Source organism: Delphinapterus leucas, chromosome 10 (assembly GCF_059928025.1).
Source record: "Delphinapterus leucas isolate spDelLeu-1000000601 "Yukka" chromosome 10, BTC_Dleu_Yukka2, whole genome shotgun sequence".
Taxonomy (NCBI): Eukaryota; Metazoa; Chordata; class Mammalia; order Artiodactyla; family Monodontidae; genus Delphinapterus; species Delphinapterus leucas.
In genome coordinates this window covers 85,787,922-85,802,291 of record NC_143138.1, presented here as the reverse complement: position 1 = coordinate 85,802,291, position 14,370 = coordinate 85,787,922, and the positions used below count along the sequence as shown (strand labels likewise).

Genomic DNA, 14,370 nt, shown 5'->3' with positions numbered 1-14,370 from the left:
AATCTGGGTCAGGAAACGGGGAGTGAGTGAGAGATGTACAGTTTTTACATTAAGAAAGAAAAGGACAGTGAGACCCGAGGGGGCCATACGGAAATCTGGGGAGGAGAGCATTTCAGGAGGAGAACAGCAAGTGCAAAGGCCCTTGGTGAGGGCCTAGTCATTAAAAAAAAAGCCTACCATTTATATTAACCTGCACTTACATATTTCTTCTTGATTGGACTATCATCCATTTCTCTGGGGAATATCAGTGTCAATCTGTATTAAACGAGAAGGTGCCAGATAATTTAAAAGTGGCACTTCTGGTTCCAAAGATTCAGTCAACATGGAATGTAGCCTAAAAGATTTGTTCAGTGATTCTGCCTCTAAGATACATCCTTTTGTAGCCAACTGTGTGATTTATTTTTAGTGGGCTATAGTCTTACCCTAGATACTGGAAACCAAGTTTCTATATGTTCTACCGTGCCGTGGTTAGGAGAGGATGAGAATCTGGTCTCCCTGTCTCTGGTTACCCATTAGAGCAAATAAAAAGGATTGCCTGTACGATTTGAAAATGGGTAACTGTTCCATCACGACAGAGTAAAATATCCTTGAACTGTTTTTATCTCTCACCTAAAAGGTTTCACAGTAGTCAATAAAATGTCTTCACATGCTAAATTCTTCACATTGACTTTGCAACACCATTACCAGTTGTCAGTATCAATCCACTGGAAATTGTATTTTCTCCAGGAAACTTCTTCTGAAATCCACAATTTCTTGCTGGACATTCGTAGCAAAGTGTATATTTTAAAACCCTTGTGAGTGCACGTATGGTAACGGCTTTGTGAAAGCCTGATTCGCTAGTTTTCAACTTGCCAGATTATTACTTTTTTAAAAAAAATTTTAAACCATCCTTTCTAGTTAAGGAGAGCATAAAGGCCTCCGAAACCCACTCACAGCATTTCATTTCTGATATCCCTCAGCATGGAATAAACAATTTAACTGATTTGAGTATGAACTGTCTCCGAAATATTTCCTTTCTGCTTGGCAGCCCTATGCAAAAATTTCCGCCTGTTGCAAATTGAAAGTCTTCAAGTTGCCACCCCCCCCCCCCAAGAAAGGTTTTGATAATAGGGACGGCGTCAGAATTCCACTGCACACTGCTGGGAGCCTCGGAATAACGCTGAAGGTGGTTGTCGGTAAGGGGGTCATTGGCAGCTGTGAGCATGCCTGCTCGAGTGCTGCCTTTCCTGACCAGGAAGAAAAGGACAGTGAGCAAGCAGCGGGTCTCAGAGGAGGTCTTAAATCACCGGGTAACATGGAGAATGGATGTATACAGGCTGCCAGGGAAGCGGGCACAAAGTTCCTGAATTGTATGGAGACAGATAATTCTTGTAGGAACACCCAGATCACTGGCGACCTATTCCTTACGGATTAAACAGGACCCAAGTTCACTGACGCTAATAGGAAATGCTGAAATGCAGTTATTCTTGTGCTGTTTACAGTCTGCCAGCAGGAATATTTCACGACATCAAAGAAACGGCCAGAAAGCAAGAAGATGTATCTATATACATAGATACATATATATGTACACACGCACACGCACACACGTACGTGTCTTCTGTATCTTACAACCCTGTTATCACACATGGCCTTTGTGGGCAGAATATTGTGTGTTGTTTAGTCTTGGAACAACTTTTAAAGGTAGGATGTCATTTACAATCTTCAGGCCATATGTTTACTCAGACTTAAGAAACACAGGCTAATCTTTTTCTATTTTGAGGAGTAATAAATTGAAAAGATAATTACATAATATGGTGCATAATGTAACTCTGGCTTGAGCCATATGTGTTTAATTTTAGAGAAACATGCGTGATGACAGGTTATGAAAGGATGAAACTATTTTAGTCATTTTAAGGATTAGAAGCATGATTTAAAAAAAAAAATGTGCCCCTTATTTCTCCCCGCCCCCTCAGAAAAACAACCCAGTACACAAACCCAGTGAAAAACACCCTTCTGAAAGCAATTTGTTTCTGTGGTGGCCACTGGCAAAGAAGATTCAAGTTCGAGGGCATATTATTTCCAAGCTCTTGTAAAATTAGATGCAGGCTTCTGTGTGCTGGAGGAATGGGTGGCGTGTAGCTCCTAGTACAGGAGCGGAGTGGAGTTGCTGCATTTAGAATCAAGCAGAAATTTCTCATGTGAATATCCAATTAGAAACCACTCTGGTTATCTCTTTCCTTATTAAACTTGAGAGCGTATCTGATATAAAATGCTTTGGCGGGAGAAATGCAAGATCCTTTCTTTTCTTCCACGAGCATCGCTTGAGCACCTTTCGTACTCCAGCCACTCTACTGGGTACCTAAGATGCAGGGTCAAGTAAAATATTCCCTGTAAGACTATTAAGCAAGCAGGAGGCTCATATACGGAGACCCACTTTCAGGTCACCTTTAGAATGTATCCCTTTAACCATGATCCTGGCCCAGAGGCAGAAATGTCATGTGTGGTAGGCAGAATAATGCCCCCCTGAAGATGTCTGCGTCCGGATCCCTCGCGCCCGGGAATACATTATATGGCAAAGGGGAATTAGATTTGCAGATGGAATTAAGGTTGCTAATCACCTGACCTTGAATGTGGGGAGATTATCCGGGATTATCACAGTGGACCCTATGTAATTACAGGGCCCTTAAAATCAGAAGCGGGAGATTAAAGGGAAAGAACCAAAGGGATGGCTGTGGGAGGAGGCCCTGCCCAGTGTTGCTGGCTTTGAAAATGAGGGAAGGAACCACATGCCAAGGAATGAGGGCAGCCTCTAGAAGCTGGAAAAAGCAAGCAAGGAAATAGATTTTTTCCTAGAGCCTCCAGGAGGGACACGGCCCTGTCAACATCCTCATCTTAGCCTGGCCTGGTGAGACCCGTTTTGGACTTCTGACCTCCAGATCTGTTAAGACTATAAATGTGTATATTTTCAGTCCCTAAGTTTATGGTAATTTGCTACGGCAGCAAGAGGAAACTAACACATCAAAGAAGGACCATATGCCTGGTGTTGGACTGTGACTGGAGCAGTGGTTCTCAAACATGGCTGCATGTGAGAATCACCGGGAGAGCTTTAAAAATGCTGATGCCTGGGTCCCGGACCCCAGAAAATTCAGTTTAATTGGTCTGGAGGGTGGCCTGGGCATGGGAGTTTTGCAAGCTCTCCCGGTGACTCAGATGTGCAACCAGGAAGGTGGAATGCTGGTTTAGGGGATACGCTCTGGTCTCAGATAAACCTAGCTTCCTATTCAGCATCAGCCTTGGACCCACTGGGTGTGTGAACAGGTTACTCTTAGTTTCAGATTCCCCACCTGTGACATGGGGATGCTGGGAACTTGTCCGTCAGGTTGTAGGATCCTGACATGTGGAAGGGCCGTGCGTCTATGGCATGGCTCGTGTGACTGCCTGATGATGATTTAGGTGCACGGAGCTAGATCCCCTATGAGCTAAGAGTAGGCACAGCATCTGGTTGACCTACATGCCTTGTGTTCAGAGCTGCACTCTGAGGTCCTGTCCATTAGTAGATCCATGCCATGGAGGATCAGAACAGTTAAGCAACTCTTCCACAGTGGCACAGGAAAGAAGCCCAGGAGCCTGGTCTTGAACCCGAGTCTCACTGTGGGTTGGGGGCTGTGTCTGCTGGCCCCTGGGCAGACCTCTGTGTAAGGCTTGCTTGCTGGGCAGAAGTGGAGGATCTTGGAAGCTGGTGGCGGCAGGCTCTTGCCTTGAGAGGTATTTCAAAACTCATTTCCAGCGTCAGCCCTCTGGCTGGGAGTGGCACTTTGCACCGGGTTCAGTCTCCGCACGATAAACCGTATTGCCCTGTTGCCTGCCGTCAAGGCACAGGACGTTGAAAGCCATGGGAATGATGCTTCTTAACAGTTACAGGCTGTTTGCCTCTGTCTGCCATCTAACCTAATCTCAGGTTCAGTTGATACTATTGATTAGGTCCTTTTGAAAACCATATGTGGTGTATGGGGCTTCTCTGCGTGGGGTAAAATATTATTCTTCTCGTACATGAGTTGAGAAGAAAAGGTGAAAGTATACAATTAATTTGCCTGCACTTTCTCGCAAATTGTATGCTGGATTTCTGTGAAATGCTGCATGGAACAATATTCCAAGCAAATTATTGTTATTTACCATGAGTTTTGCCTGTATATTTAAAGTCAACAATTATGTTTCCTTTCTGTACTTAAAGGTCTTTGTACAACAGTTTTAGAAACCTGGTCAGGTGTCACTCAGAAAACCTGCGCTTTGACCCTGTGGTTCTTGGGGAACAAGGTAACAATATTAGCAACAGCCAAGTCCGGTGTCCCAAAGAAATCACCCAACACATGGGGGTGCCCTCATCGTTCCCTTCCTTTGAGGTAATTAATTAACTGTAGGCCATTGCTCTAAGTCTCATTGGTTTTGGAAAATACAAGGTCTCTTGTCATGGGTGTCAGAATATTGAAAGCAAATAGTGAAATTGACTTTGATCATCTTAAACTCTTTTTCCTGCACGGAGCATCCATTTGGATTAGGCAGTTTGGTTGTGTTCGGAATTCTGTCATTCCATGGGTCTTAAAGGTGGGGCATATGTATATCACCTCAGTAACCCCTGTCTAATCCCAGTCCCGACCTTGAAACGGTGCCCTTGTTTTTGTGTGGCCCTTACTTTCATCGCCTTTCAGCAGCCATTGACCTGCAAGCATTCGGTGGGGAGCCACGTATTTCTTTTGAAAGCTGTCTCCAGTTTGGAGGTCAAGGCGAGCTTTTTTAAAAAAAAAAAAAAAAAAATTATTTACTTATTGGGCTGCGTCAGGTCTTAGTTGCAGCGTGCAGGATCTTTTGTTGCAGTGCGTGGGCTCTTCGTTGCGGTGTGTGGGCTTCTCTCTAGTTGTGGCGTGTGGGTTCCAGAGCGCACGGGCTCAGTAGTTGTGGTACGCAGGCTTAGCTGCTCTGTGGCATATGGGATCTTAGTTCCCGATCAGGGATCGAGCCCGCATCCCCTGCATTGGAAGGTGGATTCTTAACCACTGGACCACCAGGGAAGTCCCCAGGCAAGCTTTTTGTCCTCACCCCAACTGGACCTGAGAAGATCAGCTTATGGTCAACCACATGTGAATATGCTAGGGTTTTGTGAATTTGAAGAGGTCCAACTTCTTTATTCCCAATTTCCAGATACTTTGGGTTATGACATTTCCACCAAAACAAAACCTCCCAGCAAATCCCCCAAACTAGACTTTCTCTTGGACAAACTGATCTTTGCTTGTAAAATCTCTTATCTGATGAAGAATATGCTCGGCCAAGTGTATGTAAGAAGACACCCTAATTGATTGAATGATTTTCAAACCATTTTCAGAATTAAATCGACAGGGGGCTGGAGGCGGAGCCCAGGACATGTAAACGTCAGAGGAAAGCACAAAGATGAGCAGTCACCTGTATTCTCTCCAGCTTGAAAGACAATCGTTGACATTTTGTCCTGCTTGCTTGTAGATCTATTTAAAAGGAACAAAACATTTCAGCTGTAGCAAGATCCTCTTTAACTGTTCCTCTTCCCATTCCTCGGAAGCACATTCCATCAGGAGTTTGGGGTGCCTCATTCCATTCCATTCTTATACATGTACTTATACATGTACTTATAATATGTACTTATAACTCAAAAAACTTAGCGTTTTTTGAGAGTGTTTAGTTTATACGTTTAGCATCAAAATGTATTGTATCCTAACTCCTTCATGCTTTCTTATTCGATTCTTTTTTTTTTTTTTTTTTGTGGTACGCGGGCCTCTCACTGTTGTGGCCTCTCCCGTTGCGGAGCACAGGCTCCGGACGCGCAGGCTCAGCGGCCATGGCTCACGGGCCCAGCCGCTCCGCGGCATGTGGGATCCTCCCAGACCAGGGCACGAACCCGCGTCCCCTGCATCGGCAGGCGGACTCTCAACCACTGCACCCCCAGGGAAGCCCATGCTTTCTTATTCTACCTTGATTTTGAGAAAGATACGGTGATAATATGTATAGATCTAGCTTACCCTGCTGAAAGTCTGCATGGTATTCTGTCAATTGACAGTGAATTGTGCTTCTTCATTCCAATGCTGATGAACTTTTATAACTTTATTTTTACTGCCGTAAACATTTTTGGCGTGTACGAGAGTTTCTTTCGAGTAAATACCCAGAAGTAGAGTTACTGGGACAATTCGTTGCACTTAGTAAGGTGTAGTGCTCCCCAGTTCAGAACTTGCCATCACCCCAAGCTGAGGAAGATGTTAATGAGTCGTTCCTTCCCTCAAAAACTCTGTAGTCTGGTGAGGAAGTGGAAGAGGATAGCCCTGTCCTCACAAGAACTGCACATTTCAGCTGGACTGTATTGGTGCCCTCAAGGGGAGGTTATAATGGTCTGCTCAGGTCCCTAGTATTGATCTTTTATAACAGATGATTTGCATTGTATTGTGTCCATTGATATCATCCATTTGAAGAGAAATAGCCCACTCGATTGATTGACCAGCAAGAGCCTCATCTTCTGTTACAGGCAGGAACATGGTTTAGAGAAGGAAGGTGTCAACCAATTAATCCAGCAAGAGAGCAGTGATACTTAAAGATGCCCAGCAAAGGTTGAACCATCACAGGCTTATTTTTGAAGCTTTCTCAGCCATCACTTTCAAGAGGCTAACAGAACCCCCGAGAGGAATGTTCGAAGCAACAGCACACAAAAATACAATAAAAGAGAAGAAAAATAGAAGAATAAAAGGGAGGAAGAATTTTGGCGTTGAAGGAGGCTCTCTGCCTCTCCTTCTTGTCCTGAGGTGTGTTAGGTAGATCAGTCCCGTGCTGAGCCCTGACAGCTTGTGGGGAGAAGATGAATTTTTCAGGCAGTTTGAGAAATGCCATCCACACCAGCTGATACCCTCCCCTGGCAGCCGCTTCCCTCTCTATCTTTTATCATTCCTCTTGATCCATCATCTAGAGAATGCTAGAAGTCAGGAGAATGTAAGTTCCAAATAGGCATTGGTGCCTGTTTTCTATCTTGGTTTGTTTTCAAAAACCTTTTTGAACTTTTGAACTGCTAGTACCCACGGGGCAGTGTGCAGGGGAGTTGATAAATAAAGATAATGTTGATGTGAGTGCCGTTTCTTTCATATGTAACTAAAGAAGCATGTGAGTTCCAGATAAGCTTTTCTTAGGGAAAAAAAATCTTCTAAATGTCAGAGGTTTTTGAGTAGCGGTAGGGAGGACTCTGGCACTAAAAGACATCCTTAGACCTTAGACTGATGAAGAGAAAATCAAGCCGATAGCTTGTAGGTAAATTTGGCTGAAGGCTCTTTGGTTTTAGACTTCCCTCCCCTTTATGTGTTCTCTTAAAATCCTCTGTTTATTATTGTAATTTTACTCTCTGTTTTTGCCTGCAGTGGTTACTTTCTAATTCCTCCTCCAGTAGGTTGAAAAATGGGGGTGTCTACATCTTACACAATGTGTAGCGTGGGTATGGGAGTTTGTTCTTTCCTTAACAGAACTTCTGAGGAAAAAATGTAGCTTTCGTTACTTCCCAAGTATCTTTTGAAAACCCGAGGTTTTGTCTTCAGGTGAAAGTAAGCATGAAACAATAACTATCTGTAAATTAACAAAACAGAAAAGACTGTACTTTATGAACACCCAATCCAGTTAAATACCTGGTTTTTAGATGGTTTATTACCATTTTGAAATAAACAGTTTCATTGCATTTCTGCCAGTCCTGAGTTGAATCAGCCAGCTGGTGATATCCACAAGATTTACCCCCGTATTAGAGACATAAACATCATATTTCACTTGCCTGCCAAAAAGTTTTTTTTTTAAAAAACAACCTCAGCCTCCCACCCTCCCAGGAAGACATGCACTGCCAAGTGCAAGGTGAAAACCGAGAGCTTACCATATAAAAGAATCCCAACAATTATGACCCAAGCCGTGGATTAACAGATCGATGTGGAACACAGTAGACATTTTCTAGGTAGTTGTTGAATTAACGAACAGGGAAATTTCTAAATGACTTGATTCAAAGCTTGTCACACGTAGAGATTTGACAGTGAAATGAAGGTTTGTAAGAAGTGCAGAGGTTGAAGTGGCTGACTGAGGTTTTGTATAAAATGACTTTGCTCTTGCTAAAGTCTGACCACGTGGCCTTCTGATCCATTTGACTTACATATCTCAGGTAGATGCATTTCAAGCGTGGAGGAGCGGTAGGAGGGGACTTTTCATCTCATCGCGTTCAGTCTTGGTAGGCTGCGGATGTCAAAGGTTTTACCCCACACCTCCTTTCTCTCCCCTCCCTCTTACTACTAGTGCTTCAGCCTCGGTAGATGGTAGAGCTCTGGTCTGTGCAGAATCAGGCATCTGATTTTTATTGACATTGGAGAAACACACAGGGTTTTAGAACTTAGGAATACCCATATAGTTACTTATTTTAAAACCTGCTGGGATTTCTTGCACCTAAACTGCACAGTGGGAGAAATGGTGGGAATCAAAATAAATGCCACATTTTCTTAAATCTCTCTTTGGTCGTTTTTTCCTTCCTGACGTGGGGTCCTTAGAGAGTGTATTACATTGTGAAGTTGCTGGACTCCTATACAAGTGTGTGTATGTGTACAACACATACATAGCTATAATGTGTTTGTACACGTGCACAATACCTACGTATATGAAGTATATGTGTACGTATGCTATGCACAGTACATAATATGTGCCCACAGGTGTATACCAAAGTGTATACACACACAGACGCACGCATAGTACGTGTGTGTCTGCTACATTTTCTCAACCCAAATAACTCAAGTTTCTTTCCTAACACAAAAAGTCACTCTACGAAAGTGGAAAAATAAATATTATAATCAGCGAGTCATCACAAATAACTTTCATGTCTCGATCAAGCTATTAAATGCTTTTTTATTTTTAAGTAGATAGGGGAATAAAATAGCTGCATAGTTCATAGAGTGGTTTGCCGTTACTGCCTGCTGTGCCCAAGAATTATGCCAGCTTTTTACAGTCATGAAGGAAAAGCGGATTACAACTATGATCAATGTATTATCCTGTATTTCTTATTGTACATTCCCTTTCCTCTTTGAGCACCTTTGTAGACTAAATGGCTACTAATGACATAATTACGGTTGTTTGTCACCACCATAATGCGTGATTTCCGATCTTATCATGGAGATGTAAGTTAGATAAAGGAGGAGTTTTGGCAGGAAGACAAAGTGCAATGATTTATTAAAGGCCAGATGTGGTTGTTAAAAGCTTTTCTACACAAGGCTCAATTGAGTGATGGGAAATAGGAATGAAATCGCTCTGCACACCCAGCCTGTGGTTCTTGGTGTGACACCGTTGCTCATGGAAGCATGACAAATGAGCCACATGTTTTATTGTTGTGTACAGGTTTTAAGTTGGAATTTAAACAGGGTGAGAACGGTTCACATTAGCTTACACCCGCCAAGTAGGTGTTTAAAGGAAACTAATGAGACTTGGAGTGCTGGCAAGATTTTCAGTTCGCTTAGTGCCTCATAGCGAGAACTGAAATATCTTACGTTTCTGTCAAGTTTCAAAGAGGGAAAATCCCAGCACTGTTAAAAAAGACACAGAGAGTGAGAGAGAGGTTAATATGAGAATTCAAAGAAATCAGCAGCAAGTGGGGACAAGATATTACTTCAGCACTGTTGACATATATATTGTACACATAGACTTGACATATATACAGTTAGATTAGAGAGGTGCTCCTAAGGAAGGGGCACAATTTCTGGTTTTAGTATTATTTGCGCACACAAAGCTCTGTTAAAATAATGTTAAGACCCTGGAGTGATGGAAGCTGTGAGTGGTCCGAAGAGGGTTTTTTTTTGAGCTTTTGGAAAGAGGAAAGAGGAAAAAAGAAAATGGTTCTATTTTAAAGCCATTCCCTGGTCTGAAGCTACGGATCGCTTTTCTTCCTGTCCTTCCTTCCCCCTCCTTCCTCCCCCACCCTTCACTTTCCTGTACAATCTTATATGGAGAGTGACACTGTAGGATTGGTTCTGCATCGTATGGAGCCTGGAGCTCTACTGGGAACTCTCTTCCAGGGTGGATAGCAAAATCACTTTATATAGTTGAAGCTGAGGACCTCAAGTTTCTTAGATTAACTCTGAGGCCAGTGAGAGCTTTGGTGTGGTGTTCATAACACTGTGACCTGCCCCGTCCTCCTGTCAATGGAAACCCCAAGTCCCTCTGCTTGCTTTCTCTCACGGTTCCACAGACTTGATAGCTCTTACCATAGTTTATGATTCCACGTGTATTTATTCGCCAGTGTCTGGCCTGTCACTTCCACAGAGGCCGGCATTGTGTCCCTGGGCGTGTCACTTGACCTGGCACGTGATATACATTCGGGAAGTTATTTGTAGAATGACTCAAAAGAACCACATGGACAATAGCCTACAATTCAGGATATCACTCGGAGAACACTAGCAAATCCATGCAGTTAAAACTTTCCCAAACTATAAACGCGTGTCCACATAATTAATGGAGCAGTTTAGATGCCCCGCTTGCCATCCCCTTCACGTTTGGAGCCTTAGAACCCAGTTAAGTCCGCTCCCTTCCAAATTGAGTTCTGCCTCCTGGGACGGACCATGCAATTCCAGGGACTGCCACTTGATGGCTCATACCTGACCCTTGGACAATTTAAAGAACAGAAAATGCACATGCTTTCTCCCTCCGCCCCTTGACACTCTCTCTTCCACTTAAAATGTTATATATGTCCTTTATGACTCACATAGTATTGGACTTTATAAAGAGATGAATACAACTGAAATGCAGGGAGTAATGTTTTAAAGAAACGAGACACGGAGAACCGGGGTTCCCTCCAGGGCCGCCCGCCCCCCTCGCGCTGTGCTCAGGGGCCCGGCGCTCGCTTTGATCCTCTGCTGCTGCCATCTTGAAATTCTTAATAATTTTGAACAAGGGGCCGCATGTTTTCCCTTTGCACTGGGCCCTTCAAATTAAGTAGCTGGTCCTGCCCATGGGTATGTGTTCTCCCTCTCGTTGTAGTTACATGTGACTTTCCTTACCCTGCCAGCGTTTGTGTTATCTGAAGGCAGGTTGCCTCAAGCCTGATCTCACCTGGCCATACGGCTTCTAAAGGCTTCATTGAGTGCTTGGTGGGAAGCCTGAACTCACAGGACACAAGCAAATGGGATAAGAACTTTGGCTTTGACTCAGACTTGTGGCTTCAAGTACTGGCTCAAAACTTTCCAGGCCCAGCTTCCTCATTTACAAAAAGGGGTTGATGGTAGTGTGCCTACCTCCTAGGCTTGAGGTGAGGATTAATCGAGGTGGTGGGTAGAACAAGCTTCCCAGATGCCTGGCTCGGGGGCAGCACTCCGTCCCTGCTAGGTACTCGTGGGATCATTGGGCACCGCATTTCTGGTCACACGTGACACTTGGTGAGCTTCCTGCTGTTTGTGGTTGCTGCTCCATTGAAGTTGCACGATTCTCACCGTGCTTTGATGCTGTGACATGCCAGCAATCAAGGTTCTGGGTATCCTGGTACTGGAGTTCAAGGGAAGACTTGACTCAGCTCTGCTCACTCCCTTTTCCTAACTGAAGCCCAGGCTGCTCCCTCTCCTCTATGCTTCCTCCTTTATTCGAATGATTAATTAACACAAAAGGGGCTTCCCTGGTGGCGCAGTGGTTAAGAGTCTGCCTGCCGATGCAGGGGACACGGGTTCGTGCCCTGGTCCGGGAAGATCCCACATGCCGCGGAGCGGCTGGGCCCGTGAGCCACGGCCGCTGAGCCTGCGCCTCCGGAGCCTGTGCTCGGCAACGGGAGAGGCCACAACAGTGAGAGGCCCGCGTACCGCAAAAACAAACAAAAACAAAACAAAAAAAAACACAAAAGGATTTCTATAACTAAACTCAGCATTTTGTAACCCATTTCTGTTTCCCAGTGGTTCAAAGATGTCTCTTACTCAGTATATAATTAAAGGAACCAATCTCTTTTCTGCAGAGCATTTAGAACACATTTTGAAGCAGCTAAGTAATTCATAAGTAACCTCGCCCTCCCCCATTCATCCAGGAAATTTGTAAAACATTGGCCATGTCAAAGGGACTTGTGGTCTTAGGGAGAGAGACTGCATTATTGGGGACTGATAATGATGTGGGATATGATCCATTCATGGATCGAACAGATGATCTGTAAGACTGCGAGACGGTGTTTAAGGACCGGGTACATAGCTGTTCACGGCACCATCAAGAAGCTTGCAGTTGTGTGGCTGATATTCTAGTTGGGTCAGATATTAAACACAATATAGAACAGTACCAGATAAAAGTGCTGGGTAGAGCTAGAAACCGAGATGATAGAATAAGAGTGCCTCCGGGCCACTTTGGAGGAGGTAGACCGGAAAAGCTAATCGCAGGAGGCGACATGTGAGCTGAAGTTTGAATGGCAGGACGGAGGTAGCCGGGAGAAGGTTGGAAGATACACATTCTAGATTTAGGAACAACCAGTGCTCAGACCCTGAGGTGCCATGAGCTTGGTGGGTTGGAGGAAGAGAAAGAAGACCAGTGTGGCTGGAATGAGGTGTGTAGGATGGAGAGGAGAAATTGGTTGGGCAGGAGAATTACTTGGGATCTGATCCTGGACTCGGTAAGACAGTCATGTGCTCCCTGAGCTTTAGTGCTCCGGCTATTATTTTCAAGCTAAAAGGGAACCAGGAATCTGTTCAGGCGCAAGCTGAATAATTCAGTCAGTGGAGCAGTCTCCAGGTGTTCACCAAGGGGAGAATGGATTTTACCTGGATTTATCCACTTCAGTTCTCTAATTAAGAGGCGTAGTGCTGAAATGAGCACTAAATTAGAGTCCCAAGACAAGTCTCAACTCTGCTGGGATGAGCTGTTTCGGTTCCCTGACGAGTCTTTTCATCCATTAAGACTGATGATGCCTTTGACACAAGCTTGGTGTAACGAATTAATGACTTAGGGCTTGTGGCAACTACTTGACAAATGCGAAATCATATTAGATAGGTATTATTATTGATAACCCTTCATTTGATCACCTTACCTACTAAAAATACCTTATTTTCTTAATTATAAAAAATGCATTTTTCTATCCATTAAAAAGATTTTGTATTACATACGGAGCAACCTAACAGGTACATTCTTGATAGATATAGCAGTAGTTTCCTTATTCCTTAAATGGTTCCCAGGTACTGGTTCACACTTGTAGGTAACTTTTTGACCTTCTATTTTAAGGCCTGGGGTATTAGAACAAATGCCCACCATCTATGGAATTTTGTCTCCTAGATTTCATGTCTCTTGGCTGGACTGAGTTTGAAATCTGGGAAAGCTTAAAAAGAAGGGTTAACGTGTAGTTTTAAAGAACTTGCCTTTAAAGGGGACTCTCCAGAGTTCTTAAAAAACAAAAATCCCATCACTCCAAAAATAACTGCTGATCGCCTTGGATTTGGGCTTGCGGATATGAGCAGTTTACATGCTGTTCCTTGGGAGCTGGTAATTCTTGTGGAAATTTGGTCTACGTAGTTGACATATTTGATAAAGGAGTTGGCTTTTGTCTCTGTCTCCTTCTCAGAATCTCTTGCTCTGCCCAGCAGGACATTTGTATATGTCAAAGAATCAGATAGGATAACAGACTCCATCGGTCCAATTCCCCAAGATTCGTGCTCAGGAGCCATGTAAATGGCCCCAGGAAATTTGAGTTTTAAAATCTTCTTTGATTTCATAGACACTCCTTGGAAAGATTATCTCAGATTACTGGAAGACTTTATTGTTAAGTTTTAGAGAATTTTGCATTCTGCTTAGAAATCACTTTCAAGTTTTATTAGAACACTTACTAGCGATGGCGCTAATTATTTTAAATATGACCCTGGAAATGGGCTATGTCAGCTTGAAAAGACTATTTTTAACAGAATTTGGTTTTAAAGGCAGGTTTTATAGACATTATAGTAACACCATTGTTACCTAATTAGCATCCACTGTGCAAATGTACATGATACTAGAGAGGCAAGTATACATAAAATTATAAATTGTGACATTTTATGAGTTTTTTTTTATCACGAGTCTTATACAGTCATCATTACTTACCAGTGTGAAATGTGGCCTTAGACATTACATCATGTAAAGACCAGGAGACAGAAAAACTGAGGATCAATTTTTGATTATAATAAAGTTTTAGTATGAAGCATTTCTGAATATGTGTCACGAATGTGAGTCATGAATTTCACACCAAACCTGACCTATTATGATTATGTTTCGACTTCAAGGGGTTTTCAGGGTTTAAATTCTAAATTTAATTCGAAGGTTTCAAAATGATTCACATTCACATCTACTTTTGTTTTATAATTAAATAAGAAAATATTGCTTATACCTACATTTTTA

General features: G+C 43.3%; 2 protein-coding genes across 3 annotated transcripts in view; both read left to right on the top strand.

The window, feature by feature from the left end:
• FOXP1 (forkhead box P1) overlaps positions 1-14,370 on the top strand; it is a 502,532-nt gene that overhangs the window by 77,794 nt on the left and 410,368 nt on the right. The gene's annotated exons all lie outside the window — the stretch shown is intronic.
• EIF4E3 (eukaryotic translation initiation factor 4E family member 3) overlaps positions 1-14,370 on the top strand; it is a 320,442-nt gene extending 306,072 nt beyond the window's left edge. The window contains exon 8 of the mRNA XM_089918163.1: positions 1-14,370. This exon is cut by the window's left edge and continues 64,816 nt beyond it. The gene's annotated coding sequence lies outside the window, so the exon portion shown is untranslated.